This window comes from Scyliorhinus torazame, chromosome 24, assembly GCF_047496885.1.
Source record: "Scyliorhinus torazame isolate Kashiwa2021f chromosome 24, sScyTor2.1, whole genome shotgun sequence".
NCBI lineage: Eukaryota > Metazoa > Chordata > Chondrichthyes > Carcharhiniformes > Scyliorhinidae > Scyliorhinus > Scyliorhinus torazame.
Genome location: NC_092730.1, coordinates 51022844 through 51036888, shown reverse-complemented (window position 1 = coordinate 51036888; position 14045 = coordinate 51022844).

Genomic DNA, 14045 nt, shown 5'->3' with positions numbered 1-14045 from the left:
TTTCCAGTGGATAATTTACAGACATTTTAACACAAGGACTGAATTCAGTCCAATGGTAAATGCTTTCGACTAGAAATCAGCTGGATTTTTCCCTTTGACTTCAGTCCTGCTCCCAGAGAATCTGTTCAGTAGTTAAAATAATGTTTTCTTTTGAATCCTTTATTTCCACCGAATGTTGACGCTGAAATTCCTCACAGTTCTCTCCATTGTTATCTACTCTGCAGGTATTGACTGCACCGTCTATTTGAGACATGCTCACAGGGCTATGATAGAGGCTTTCTTTCAGGTTTTAGGCCTCTTTTGGTCATTAAACAAAAACCGGATATCTGCAGAGGAACTCGGAATACCAAACCTCTCTTCCCAGGATGAACTTAGTCAGGGGACAAAATGTTGTTTGAATACAGAATAATAGGTTTGAGGATTTGGGGTGAGATTCCTGGAGTTTTGGGAAGAGAGCGATGTTGTGGAGCAATGTGATAATAGCAGGATACGAGTTTGGGATATTACCCAGTCTGTGTGGGGGGCTGGGGGAAGGAAATTGTCTTGCCTGCCCACTCAAGCTGAATGTTGGGGTTGAGGTGGTGATCAGATTCCGTACGGAGGGTGAAATCCTTTCACTGAATTTCACATTTACAGCTCAGGTCCTCGAGGGATCGCTCCTGTATTCCCAGGAGGCGGTGGTCTCATTCTTTAAGCAAAAAACTTCAATCCAGGACCGGTTTGTCAATAAGAACACGCTGGAGGATTGGGATGTTAGAAACTGTTCAGCACTGATTCACTTTATTCATTGTTGTTTCCTGGAATAAACAAGTGGATTGTAGCTGTCCATTAAAAAAACAAATAGAATTCGGACTTTTCTGGCCAGTAACTTCACAATGTCCACTATTACATCACTCAGCATCCTCAGCTGCATTACATCTCGTCCACATGACATGTGAACATTACCTACAGCCAGTCGTTCTCGTTCCTCTTTGACATAAGTTTGAGACAAAAGAAAACATTTACGAATGGTCGATGAGGACAGTGGGCACTTTTATTGAAGGGAGTTTAAAGAAACCTTTGTGATAAAGAAGTGGGATCGGGGAAATGAAAGTAACAATATGTGGAATGAAGGCGCGGGTTGTTCCTGGACTGACTGCAGAATTTGCTGATTATTTATTCAATAGAGATTTCAGGCCAATTGTATTTGATGTCATTAAGGAGATTAACATTGAAGGAAGCATGTCGTTGTCTATAATGTGTCATTACCTCCTTTTATCAAAATTGCTTTGATAGATGGGATTCAAAGAATTGGAGTCATATGGCATTCCTGTGGATTGTTAGATCATTGCGAGGGTTCAAACAAATCCTTCGGAAAACCGCCAAGACCGAGGAGATTGTGCAGTGGAGATTGACTGGAGTGGTATCAGTGGTGAAGAGTGTGCTTCCGGAAGATGTATTTCCAATATTGCAAACCAGGCTGCACATTCAGAACCTTCTTACCAACTTCTCATCGATGAAAAGGATGCACTGGTGCAAATCTTCCATGAATCCTTAAATTCTGGAAAATCGCAGCGTGTTTACTTCAGACAGGCATCATAATGAGCGCAGGCTGGTAGTGCCGGAGAGCCTGTTCCTGTGCTGTACTGTTCTTTATGGAAAACTGCCAACATAACACCCTTATTCGAAAAGGGAGGGAGACAGAAACAGATAACTAAATGCTAGTTAGCATAATATCTGTCATGTGGAAACTGTTAGAGTACATTATTTTTGCAGAATAAAGGGATTAAGGGTTATGGTGTTCGGGCCGGAAAGTGGAGCTGAGTCCACAAAAGATCAGCCATGATCTCATTGAATGGTGGAGCAGGCTCGAGGGGCCAGATGGCCTACTCCTGCTCCTAGTTCTTATGTTCTTATTATAAAGGATATAATAGCAGAACATTTAGCAATATATAACATAATGAAACAGATTCAGCATGGCTTCAAGAAGGGCACATCATGCATGACAATCTTTTCGAATTATTTGAAGTGGTAATGATCAGGATAAATAAAGGGGAATCCTGCCTCCAGCTGCCTCCCTACCTCCAGTTCCCTCCATCTGTTCCTCTCACAATATCACCCATTGTGTCACTCACCTCCTTTCCCCCCTCTCACCCTTCCTCGCTTTTCCTATCCGCCCTCTAGCTCTAATCTATTTCCCTTTCTCTGGGATCTGCCTTGTCTCCAGGATCCCACTGACCCAGGGTTCGGGGACTCTCAGGCCGGCCACGGTTCTTTAACCGGCTCCATTCACAGGAAAAGTGACTTCAGTTTGCACAATATCATCCGCTCTCTCTGAAACCCCCAAACTGAAATTCAGACTCACCGGGAAGGTGAAGACTGCGTGGGCAGCACGGTGGTACAGTGGTTAGCACTACTGCCTCGCGGCGACGAGGTCCCAGATTCGATCCCAGCTCTGGGTCACTGTCCGTGAGGAGTTTGCACATTCTCCCGTGTTTGCGTGGGTTCCGTCCCCCAAATCCAAAGATGTGCAAACCAGGTGGATTGGCCACGCTAAATTGCCACTTAATTGGGAAAAATGATTTGGTTACTCTAAATTCTTTTAAAAGAAGGTGAAGACTGCGGGTCCCGCTCCTGCTGTTTAATACAGATCACTATAACTGGGCACAGTGAGCAGAAAGAAATTCATGTTGTTTGCGTGCATTTCACTCCAATTGAAAACGCCCCTGAATGAAAGTGTCCGTGTCACACGGCTCCCGTTCAGTCAGGAGATGGCACCAGTCCGCAATAAATGTATTTATGCAATTTATTTCTGATGATCTGTGTGTCCTTACATAGGACTCTTACTCTGATCTGAGACCTTACCTTGTCCTTGTGTCCTGGTGCTGCTCTTTTCATCCTGATTCAGTAATAACTATTTACTGGTATTAATTATGTAACTTACTTAGTGATTTATTTATTCAGCCACTAGGAGTGTTTTAAGCTCATTCTGTAAACGGAACTTTGCGTGGCTCGTATTCTGGCCCTTTTAACCCACCTATTTACTCTTGTTTCAGACTGAGAACTTAGTTATTAATGTTGAAGATTGTTGTTTATTTAAACCATGTTTCCACGCAAAACAAATTGATGCTGGTTATTAGATAAGAAACCCATGGGTGATGAGAACAGTTGGTGAATTTTATATGAGGAGTGTCCCCTCCTTTTCCGTCCTGACCTGCGATATTTAATTAAATAATTCACCAATGTGATGGCCAGGAACTGAAGTTGGGTCAAATGCTGGGACAGTCCCCACTATACCACCACCTGTCCCCGGGTAATGTCACCCCCTCGGTATTTACAGAACGAATACACAAACAATGAAGCGGGGAAATGTTTGAAATCAGAGATTGGATATTCTTGTAACCAATAGGGCTGTAATGGGAATCTTTCATTTTCCGATAGATCGGGATGAGCTGGGTCGCTCAGTCAGAAATCAGATATCTGGGGATTTAAATGTGATTACTACAATGATAATATTTAACCATGTTAATGTTATTTTGCTCCAATTGAAACGTGTCACGAAGACATCGTTACCTTGTTGCACAACTTGCTTTCAGCCAGGAGATGGCAGCAGTGCGCAATAGTTTGGGTCTCCTGATTATGTCCACAGATCTCGATAGGAATGGAGCTGCTGCTTCCCGGGAGCTGCCAAGCAAGAGGCACAGATATTGACCAACTGCAGCCGCTCCAAATAGATTCCCCTAATTACTGAACAAAACAAAAACAAGCAGAAATCATATTTTCAGAAACTATGACAGTGTCTCTGAAAACAATACACCAACACCTCTGAAAGAATCGATTTGCTGTAACTAATTCAAGATGAACCGCTTCAATGTCAGCCGTAATTCCTTACCAGTTCTCAGACAGGCAGCTTCACTTTTCAAGGTCCGGCTCAATAAAATCAATCACAGGCCCATGATCTGCTTTCCTCCTGTTCTCAGATACATCCACTTTGTACAAGGGCGCACTAACTGGTTTTCAGAGTAAGAGTCAGACTGCAGTCACTTCGTTCTCTCTCGATCCCTTTATCCCAGAACCACCTCACAACCAGGAATGGAACTTCTCACAGAGCCAAGAATGGAATAGTTTGTCGATTCTTCCACTGATTCAGGACCGTCCATCACCAGGACGTATTCGTCCAAAAGAGTTGGGATGAGATGGGGCTGAGTTTCACTGTGTATCCAATCAGTCCCCGGAGAAGCACAAAAACAGTGAGTGAGGGAGAGAGAAAGAAACAAAGAAACAGATAGAGAGATAAAATATGTTCCATTTCTACCACGATCTTTTTTCCCAGAAATACATTCACCTGAATGAAACCAAACCACGTTTCCATTCGCTGCCGTTGCTGCTTCTCCTTCCAAACGTTGCAGGAAACGTTATTATTTATTGATTGTTGTTTTGAGTGCGAGATTCTTTATATTTCGTTCAGTTTCCCAAAAAATGTTAAATATCTGACTAAACTCGATATAGGTTCAAACCGTTCATTTACAAACATTCCGATTCATTCCCGACTCAACGGCTGGCGCGGGGAATTCAACAAACATCTCGAATCACAGAGCTCGAACCTGCGCGGGGAAACGCTAATAGATTTCAATCCCAACGCCTTAACCACTCGGCCATCGCAGCTGGGTCCAGTGAGTCATTCATTATTAATTTGGTCGATGGAATACATTCTAAAACCAGCCTGGAATCACTCCAGGAAGTTGTTGTATTCAAACGATCAACGGGGCCCCGTGGTTTACGTGAGGAGGGGTTGAATCTTCGTGGAAAATGGCCATTGGATTTGGAGAGAAGCCTTGAGAGAATCGAAAACCTCAGCTCCCTAAACGCACAATTCCACTGATTGGAAATCTATTAGAAATTCAAATGGAACAGGACCACACTTTCCATTCTGGAAGAAATTTTAAATTATGAAATCTAGAAATTACAGCACAGAAGGAGACCTGTGCAGGCCGAATGGTCACATGATGACCTGATGACGCATCTAACATGGTCACGTGTCGGGATTCCGGCAGTTCCCCGGATCGCGGTCAGAGCACAAGCCAGGAGGACCTGCTCAATTATTAAATCAGTTATTTTTTATTACAACTCCTTGGTCGCCAGTCATTGAGAGAGCAGCATTTCTACATGGTGTCAGGAGTGGGCAGTATGGCAGAAGGACACCACCGTATCAACCTCCTTGTATCATAGAATCGTAGAATATCCAGCTCAGAAGTAGGCCATTCGGCCCAACCAGTCAGCACTGACACTCCGAATGAGCACCGCAGCAACTCTCTTCCAGAAGAGGTTTAAGAGATAGTGCAGCACCAGCCCGGCTAGCTCAGTCGGTGGAGCATGGGATCCTTAATCCTAGGGTGTTGGGCGCTTCCATGAAAATATTGACGCTGAATGAATTGTATTCATAACAGGAACACAAGGTTATGTCGCTGGATGGGAATCCAGAGGCCTGAACTCACCTTTCGTGACAACATTTAATAACTCTGGAAATTAAATTTCGTCTCAGTAATGGCCGAGAAAGGTTCTGCTTCAGACGGATCATATTTCCACAACTGGGAACACATTTACACAACAGGTAATGATTTGTCACAACCACAGTGAAATTCTGTCACCGGCAGAGTCACGATTCCACGACAGAGAGAACAGTTACACAGCAGGGAGCTCAGTTACACAGCAGAGAGCTCAGTTACACAGCAGAGAGCACAGTTACACATCAGAAAGCTCAGTTACACAGCAGAGAGCACAGTTACACAGCAGAAAGCACGGTTACACAGCAGAGAGCTCAGTTACACAGTAGAGAGTTCAGTTACACAGCAGAGAGTTCAGTTACACAGCAGAGAGCTCAGTTACACAGCAGAGAGCTCAGTTACACAGCAGAGAGCTCAGTTACATAGCAGAGAGAACAGTTACACAGCAGAGAGCACAGTTACACAGCAGAGAGCTCAGTTACATAGCAGAGAGCACAGTTACACAGCAGAGAGCACGGTTACACAGCAGAGTGCACAGTTACACAGCAGAGAGCACAGTTACACAGCAGAGAGCTCAGTTACATAGCAGAGAGCACAGTGACACAGCAGACAGCACAGTTACACAGCAGAGAGCACAGTAACACAGCAGAGAGCTCAGTTACATAGCAGAGAGCACAGTTACACATCAGAGAGCACGGTTACACAGCAGAGAGCACAGTTACACAGCAGAGAGCACAGTTACACAGCAGAGAGCACAGTTACACTGCAGAGAACACAGTTACACAGCAGAAAGCTCAGTTACACAGCAGAGAGCACAGTTACACAGCAGAGAGCACAGTTACACAGCAAAGAGCTCAGTTACACAGCAGAGTGTGCAGTTACATAGCAGAGAGCAAGGTTACACAGCAGAGAGCACATTTACACAGCAGAGAGCACAGTTACACAGCGGAGAGAACAGTTACACAGCAGAGAGCACAGATACACAGCAGAGAACAAGGTTACACAGCAGAGAGCACATTTACACAGCAGCCAGCACGGTTACACAGCAGAGAGAACAGTTACGCAGCAGAGAGCACAGTTACACAGCAGAGATCAAGGTTACACAGCAGAGAGCACAGTTACACAGCAGAGAGCACAGTTACACAGCAGAGAGCACAGTTACACAGCAGTGAGCACAATTACACAGCAGTAAGCTCAGTTACACAGCAGAGAGCACAGTTACACAGCAGAGAGCACAGTTACACAGCAGACAGCGCGGTTACACAGCAGAGAGCACAGTTATACAGCAGAGAGCTCAGTTACACAGCAGAGAGCACAGTTACACAGCAGAGAGCTCAGTTACACAGCAGAGAGCACGGTTACACAGCAGAGAGCACAGTTACACAGCAGAGAGCACAGTTACACAGCAGAGAGCTCAGTTACACAGCAGAGAGCTCAGTTACACAGCAGAGAGCACAGTTACACAGCAGAGAGCACAGTGACACAGCAGAGAACACATTTACACAACAGAAAGCTCAGTTACACAGCAGAGAGCACAGTTACACAGCAGCGAGCACGGTTACACAGCAGAGCGCTCAGGTACACAGCAGAGAGCTCAGTTACACAGCAGAGATCACGGTTACAAAGCAGAGAGCTCATGTACACGGCTGAGAAGCTCAGTTACACAGCAGAGAGCTCCGTTACACAGCAGAGAGCCCGGTTACACAGCAGAGAGCACAGTTACACAGCAGAGAGCACAGTTACACAGCAGAGAACACAGTTACACAGCAGAAAGCTCAGTTACACAGCAGAGAGCACAGTTACATAGCAGAGTGTGCAGTTACATAGCAGAGAGCAAGGTTACACAGCAGAGAGCACATTTACACAGCAGAGAGCACAGTTACACAACAGAGAGCTCAGTTACACAGGAGAGAGCACAGTTATACAGCAGAGAGCACCGTTACACAGCAGACAACACGTTTACACAGCAGAGAGCACATTTACACAGCAGCCAGCACGGTTACACAACAGAGAGAACAGTTACACAGCAGAGAGCACAGTTACACAGCAGAGATAAAGTTTACACAACAGTGAGCACATTTACACAGCAGAGAGCACAGTTACACAGCAGAGAGCACAGTTACACAGCAGAGAGCACAGTTACACAGCAGTGAGGACAATTACACAGCAGAAAGCTCAGTTACACAGCAGAGAGCACAGTTACACAGCAGAGAGCACAGTTACACTGCAGACAGCACGGTTACACAGCAGAGAGCACAGTTGCACAGCACAGAGCACAGTTACACAGCAGAGAGCTCAGTTACACAGGAGAGAGCTCAGTTACACAGCAGAGAGCTCAGTTACACAGCAGAGAGCACAGTTACACAGCAGAGAGCTCAGTTACATAGCAGAGAGCTCAGTTACACAGCAGAGAGCACAGTTACATAGCAGAGAGCACGGTTACACAGCAGAGAGCACGGTTACACAGCAGAGAGCACAGTTACACAGCAGAGAACAAGGTTACACAACAGAGAGCACAGTTACACAGCAGCGAGCACGGTTACACAACAGAGAGCTCAGTTACACAGCAGAGAGCTCAGTTACACAGCAGAGATCACGGTTACGAAGCAGAGAGCTCAGTTACACAGCTGAGAGCTCAGTTACACAGCAGAGAGCTCAGTTACACAGCAGAGAGCCCGGTTACACAGCAGAGAGCACAGTTACACAGCAGAGAGCACAGTTCAACAGCAGAGAGCACAGTTACGCAGCAGAGAGCTCAGTTACACAGCAGAGTGTGCAGTTACATAGCAGAGAGCAAGGTTACACAGCAGAGAGCACAGTTAATCAGCAGAGAGCAAGGTTACACAGCAGAGAGCACACTTACACAGCAGCGAGCACGGTTACACAGCAGAGAGCTCAGTTACACAGCAGAGAGCTCAGTTACACAGCAGAGATCACTGTTACAAAGCAGAGAGCTCAGTTACACAGCTGAGAGCTCAGTTGCACAGCAGAGAGCTCAGTTACACAGCAGAGAACCCGGTTACACAGTAGAGAGCACAGTTACACAGCAGAGAGCACAGTTCAACAGCAGAGAGCGCAGTTACACAGCAGAGAGCTCAGTTACACAGCAGAGTGTGCAGTTACATAGCAGAGAGCAAGGTTACACAGAAGAGAGCACATTTACACAGCAGAGAGCACAGTTACACAGCAGAGAGCTCAGTTACACAGCAGAGAGCACAGTTACACAGCAGAGAGCACAGTTACACAGCAGAGAACAAGGTTACACAGCAGAGAGCACATTTACACAGCAGCCAGCACGGTTACACAACAGAGAGCACAGTTACACAGCAGAGAGCACAGTTACACAGCAGAGATCAAGGTTACACAGCAGAGAGCACATTTACTCAGCAGAGTGCACAGTTACACAGCAGAGAGCACAGTTACACAGCACAGAGCACAGTTACATAGCAGAGAGCACGGTTGCACAGCAGAGAGCACGGTTACACAGCAGAGAGCACAGTTATACAGCAGAGAGCAAGGTTACACGGCAGAGAGCACAGTTACACAGCAGCGAGTACGGTTACACAGCAGAGAGCTCAGTTACACAGCAGAGAGCTCAGTTACACAGCAGACAGGATGGTTATACAGAAGAGAGCTCAGTTACACAGCAGAGAGCTCAGTTACACAGCAGAGAGCACAGTTACACAGCAGAGAGCACAGTTACACAGTAGAGAGTACGGTTACACAGCAGGGAGCACGGTTAAACAGCAAAGACCTTAGTTACACAGCAGAGAGCTCTGTTACACAGCAGAGAGCACAGTTACACATCAGAAAGCTCAGTTACACAGCAGAGAGCAGAGTTACACAGCAGACAGCACGGTTACACAGCAGAGAGCACAGTTACACAGCAGAGAGCACGGTTGCACTGCAGAGAGCTCAGTTACACAGCAGAGAGCACAGTTACACAGCAGAGAGCACGGTTAAACAGCAAAGACCTCAGTTACACAGCAGAGAGCTTAGTTACAGAGCAGAGAGCACAGTTACACATCAGAAAGCTCAGTTACACAGCAGAGAGCACAGTTACACCGCAGACAGCACGGTTACACAGCAGAGAGCACGGTTACACAGCAGAGAGCACAGTTACACAGCAGAGAGATCTGTTACACAGCAGAGAGCACAGTTACACAGCAGAGAGCACGGTTACACAGCAGGGAGCACGGTTAAACAGCAAAGACCTCAGTTACACAGCAGAGATCACGGTTACAAAGCAGAGAGCTCATGTACACAGCTGAGAAGCTCAGTTACATTGCAGAGAGCTCAGTTACACAGCAGAGAGCTCAGTTACACAGCCGAGAGCTCAGTTACATAGCAGAGAGCTCAGTTACACACCAGAGAGCACAGTTACATAGCAGAGAGCACGGTTACACAGCAGAGAGCACGGTTACACAGCAGAGAGCACCGTTACACAGCAGAGAGCAAGGTTACACAGCAGAGAGCACAGTTACACAGCAGCGAGCACGGCTACACAGCAGAGAGCTCAGTTACACAGCAGAGAGCTCAATTACACAGCAGAGAGCACAGTTACACAGCAGAGAGCTCAGTTACACAGCAGAGAACACAGTTACACAGCAGAGAGCTCAGTTGCACAGCAGAGAGCACGGTTACACAGCAGAGAGCACATTTACACAGCAGAGCACAGTTACACAGCAGAGGGCACAGTTACACAGCAGAGAGCACAGTTACATAGCAGAGAGCTCAGTTGCACAGCAGAGAGCACGGTTACACAGCAGAGAGCACAGTTACACAGCAGAGAGCAAGGTTACACATCAGAGAGCACAGTTACACAGCAGCGAGCACGGTTACACAGCAGAGAGCTTAGTTACACAGCAGAGAGCTCAGTTACACAGCAGAGATCACGGTTACAAAGCAGAGAGCTCAGTTACACAGCTGAGAGATCAGTTACACAGCAGAGAGCTCAGTTACACAGCAGAGAGCTCAGTTACACAGCAGAGAGCACAATTACACAGCAGAGAGCTCAGTTACACAGCAGAGAGCACAGTTACATAGCAGAGAGCACGGTTACACAGCAGAGAGCACGGTTACACAGCAGAGAGCACAGTTACACAGCAGAGAGCACGGTTACACAGCAGAGAGCACAGTTACACAGCAGAAAGCTCAGTTACACAGCAGAGAGCACAGTTACACAGCAGAGAGCACAGTTACACAGCAGACAGCACGGTTACACAGCAGAGAGCACAGTTACACAGCAGACAGCACGGTTACACAGCAGGGAGCACAGTTACATAGCAGATAGCACGGTTACAAAGCAGAGAGCACGGTTACACAGCAGAGAGCACAGTTACACAGCAGAGAGCACAGTTACACAGCAGTGAGCACAATTACACATCAGAGAGCACAGTTACACAGCAGACAGCACGGTTACACAGCAGAGAGCACAGTTACACAGCAGAGAACAAGGTTACACAGCAGAGAGCACATTTACACAGCAGCCAGCACGGTTACACAACAGAGAGCACAGTTGCACAGCAGAGAGCACAGTTACACAGCAGAGGTCAAGGTTACACAGCATAGAGCACATTTACACAGCAGACAGCACAGTTACACAGCAGAGAGCACAGTTACACAGCAGAGAGCACAGTTACACAGCAGTGAGCACAATTACACAGCAGAAAGCTCAGTGACACAGCAGAGAGCACAGTTACACAGCAGAGAACACAGTTACACAGCAGACAGCACGGTTACACAGCAGAGAGCACAGTTACACAGCAGCGAGCACGTTTACACAGCAGAGAGCTCAGTTACACCGTAGAGAGCTCAGTTACACCGCAGAGAGCACGGTTACAAAGCAGAGAGCTCAGTTACACAGCAGAGAGCTCAGTTACACAGCAGAGAGCTCAGTTACACAGCAGAGAGCCAGGGTACACAGCAGAGAGCACAGTTACAAAGCAGAGACCACGGTTACACAGCAGAGAGCACAGTTACACATCAGCGAGCACGGTTACACAGCAGAGAGCTCAGTTACACAGCAAAGAGCTCAGTTACACAGCAGAGAGCACAGTTACACAGCAGAGAGCTCAGTTACATAGCAGAGAGCTCAGTTACACAGCAGAGAGCACAGTTACATAGCAGAGAGCACAGGTACACAGCAGAGAGCATGGTTACACAGCAGAGAGCACAGTTACACAGCAGAGAGCACGGTTGCACTGCAGAGAGCTCAGTTACACAGCAGAGAGCACAGTTACACAGCAGAGAGCACGGTTAAACAGCAAAGACCTCAGTTACACAGCAGAGAGCTTAGTTACAGAGCAGAGAGCACAGTTACACATCAGAAAGCTCAGTTACACAGCAGAGAGCACAGTTACACCGCAGACAGCACGGTTACACAGCAGAGAGCTCAGTTACACAGCAGAGAGCTCAGTTACACAGCAGAGAGCACAGTTACACAGCAGAGAGCACGGTTACACAGCAGAGAGCACGGTTACACAGCAGAGAGCACAGTTACACAGCAGAGAGATTTGTTACACAGCAGAGAGCACAGTTACACAGCAGAGAGCACGGTTACACAGCAGAGAGCACGGTTAAACAGCAAAGACCTCAGTTACACAGCAGAGAGTTCTGTTACACAGCAGAGAGTACGGTTACACAGCAGGGAGCACGGTTAAACAGCAGAGAACTCAGTTACACAGCAGAGAGATCTGTTACACAGCAGAGCGCAGAGTTACACAGCAGACTGCACGGTTACACAGCAGAGAGTACAGTGCACAGCAGAGAGCACAGTTATACAGCAGGGAGCACAGTTACATAGCAGAGAGCACAGTTACACAGCAGCCAGCACGGTTACACAGCAGAGAGCACAGTTACACAGCAGAGAGCACAGTTACACAGCAGAGAGCACAGTTACACAGAGAGAGCACACTTACACAGCAGAAAGCTCAGTTACACAACAGAGAGCACAGTTACACAGCAGAGAGCACAGTTACACAGCAGAGAGCTCCGTTACACAGCAGAGTGTGCAGTTACATAGCAGAGAGCAAGGTTACACAACAGAGAGCACATTTACACAGCAGCCAGCACGGTTACACAGCAGAGAGCCCAGTTACACAGCAGAGAGCACAGTTACACAGCAGAGATCAAGGTTACACAGCAGAGAGCACATTTACACAGCAGAGAGCACAGTTACACAGCTGAGAGCACAGTTACACAGCAGAGAGCACAGTTACACAGCTGAGAGCACAGTTACACAGCAGAGAGCACAGTTACACAGCAGTGAGCACAATTACACAGCAGAGAGCACAGTTACACAGCAGAGATCAAGGTTACACAGCAGAGAGCACAGTTACACAGCAGAGAGCACAGTTACACAGCAGCGAGCACAGTTACACAGCAGCGAGCACGGTTACACAGCAGAGAGCACAGTTACACAGCAGAGAGCTCAGTTACTCAGCAGAGAGCACGGTTACAAAGCAGAGAGCTCAGTTACACAGCAGAGAGCTCAGTTACACAGCAGAGAGCCCGGTTACACAGCAGAGAGCACAGTTACAAAGCAGAGAGCACGGTTACACAGCAGAGAGCACGGTTCCACAGCAGAGAGCAAGGTTACACAGCAGAGATCACAGTTACACAGCAGCGAGCACGGTTACACAGCAGAGAGCTCAGTTACACATCAGAGAGCTCAGTTACACAGGAGAGAGCACAGTTACACAGCAGCGAGCACGTTTACACAGCAGAGAGCACAGTTACACAGCAGAGAGCACAGTTACACAGCAGTGAGCACAATTACACAGCAGAGAGCTCAGTTACACAGAAGAGAGCACAGTTACACAGCAGTGAGCACAATTACACAGCAGAGAGCTCAGTTACACAGAAGAGAGCAAGGTTACACAGCAGAGAGCACAGTTACACAGCAGCGAGCACGGTTACACAGCAGAGAGCACAGTTACACAGCAGAGAGCTCAGTTACTCAGCAGAGAGCACGGTTACAAAGCAGAGAGCTCAGTTACACAGCAGAGAGCTCAGTTACACAGCAGAGAGCCCGGTTACACAGCAGAGAGCACAGTTACAAAGCAGAGAGCACGGTTACACAGCAGAGAGCACGGTTCCACAGCAGAGAGCAAGGTTACACAGCAGAGATCACAGTTACACAGCAGCGAGCACGGTTACACAGCAGAGAGCTCAGTTACACAGCAGAGAGCCCAGTTACACAGCAGAGAGCACAGTTACACAGCAGCGAGCAGGTTTACACAGCAGAGAGCTCAGTTACACCGCAGAGAGCACGGTTACAAAGCAGATAGCTCAGTTACACAGCAGAGTGCTCAGTTACTCAGCAGAGAGCACGGTTACAAAGCAGAGAGCTCAGTTACACAGCTGAGAGCTCAGTTACACAGCAGAGAGCTCAGTTACACAGCAGAGAGCCCGGTTACACAGCAGAGAGCACAGTTACAAAGCAGAGAGCACGGTTACACAGCAGAGAGCACGGTTCCACAGCAGAGAGCAAGGTTACGCAGCAGAGAGCACAGTTACACAGCAGCGAGCACGGTTACAAAGCAGACAGCTCAGTTACAC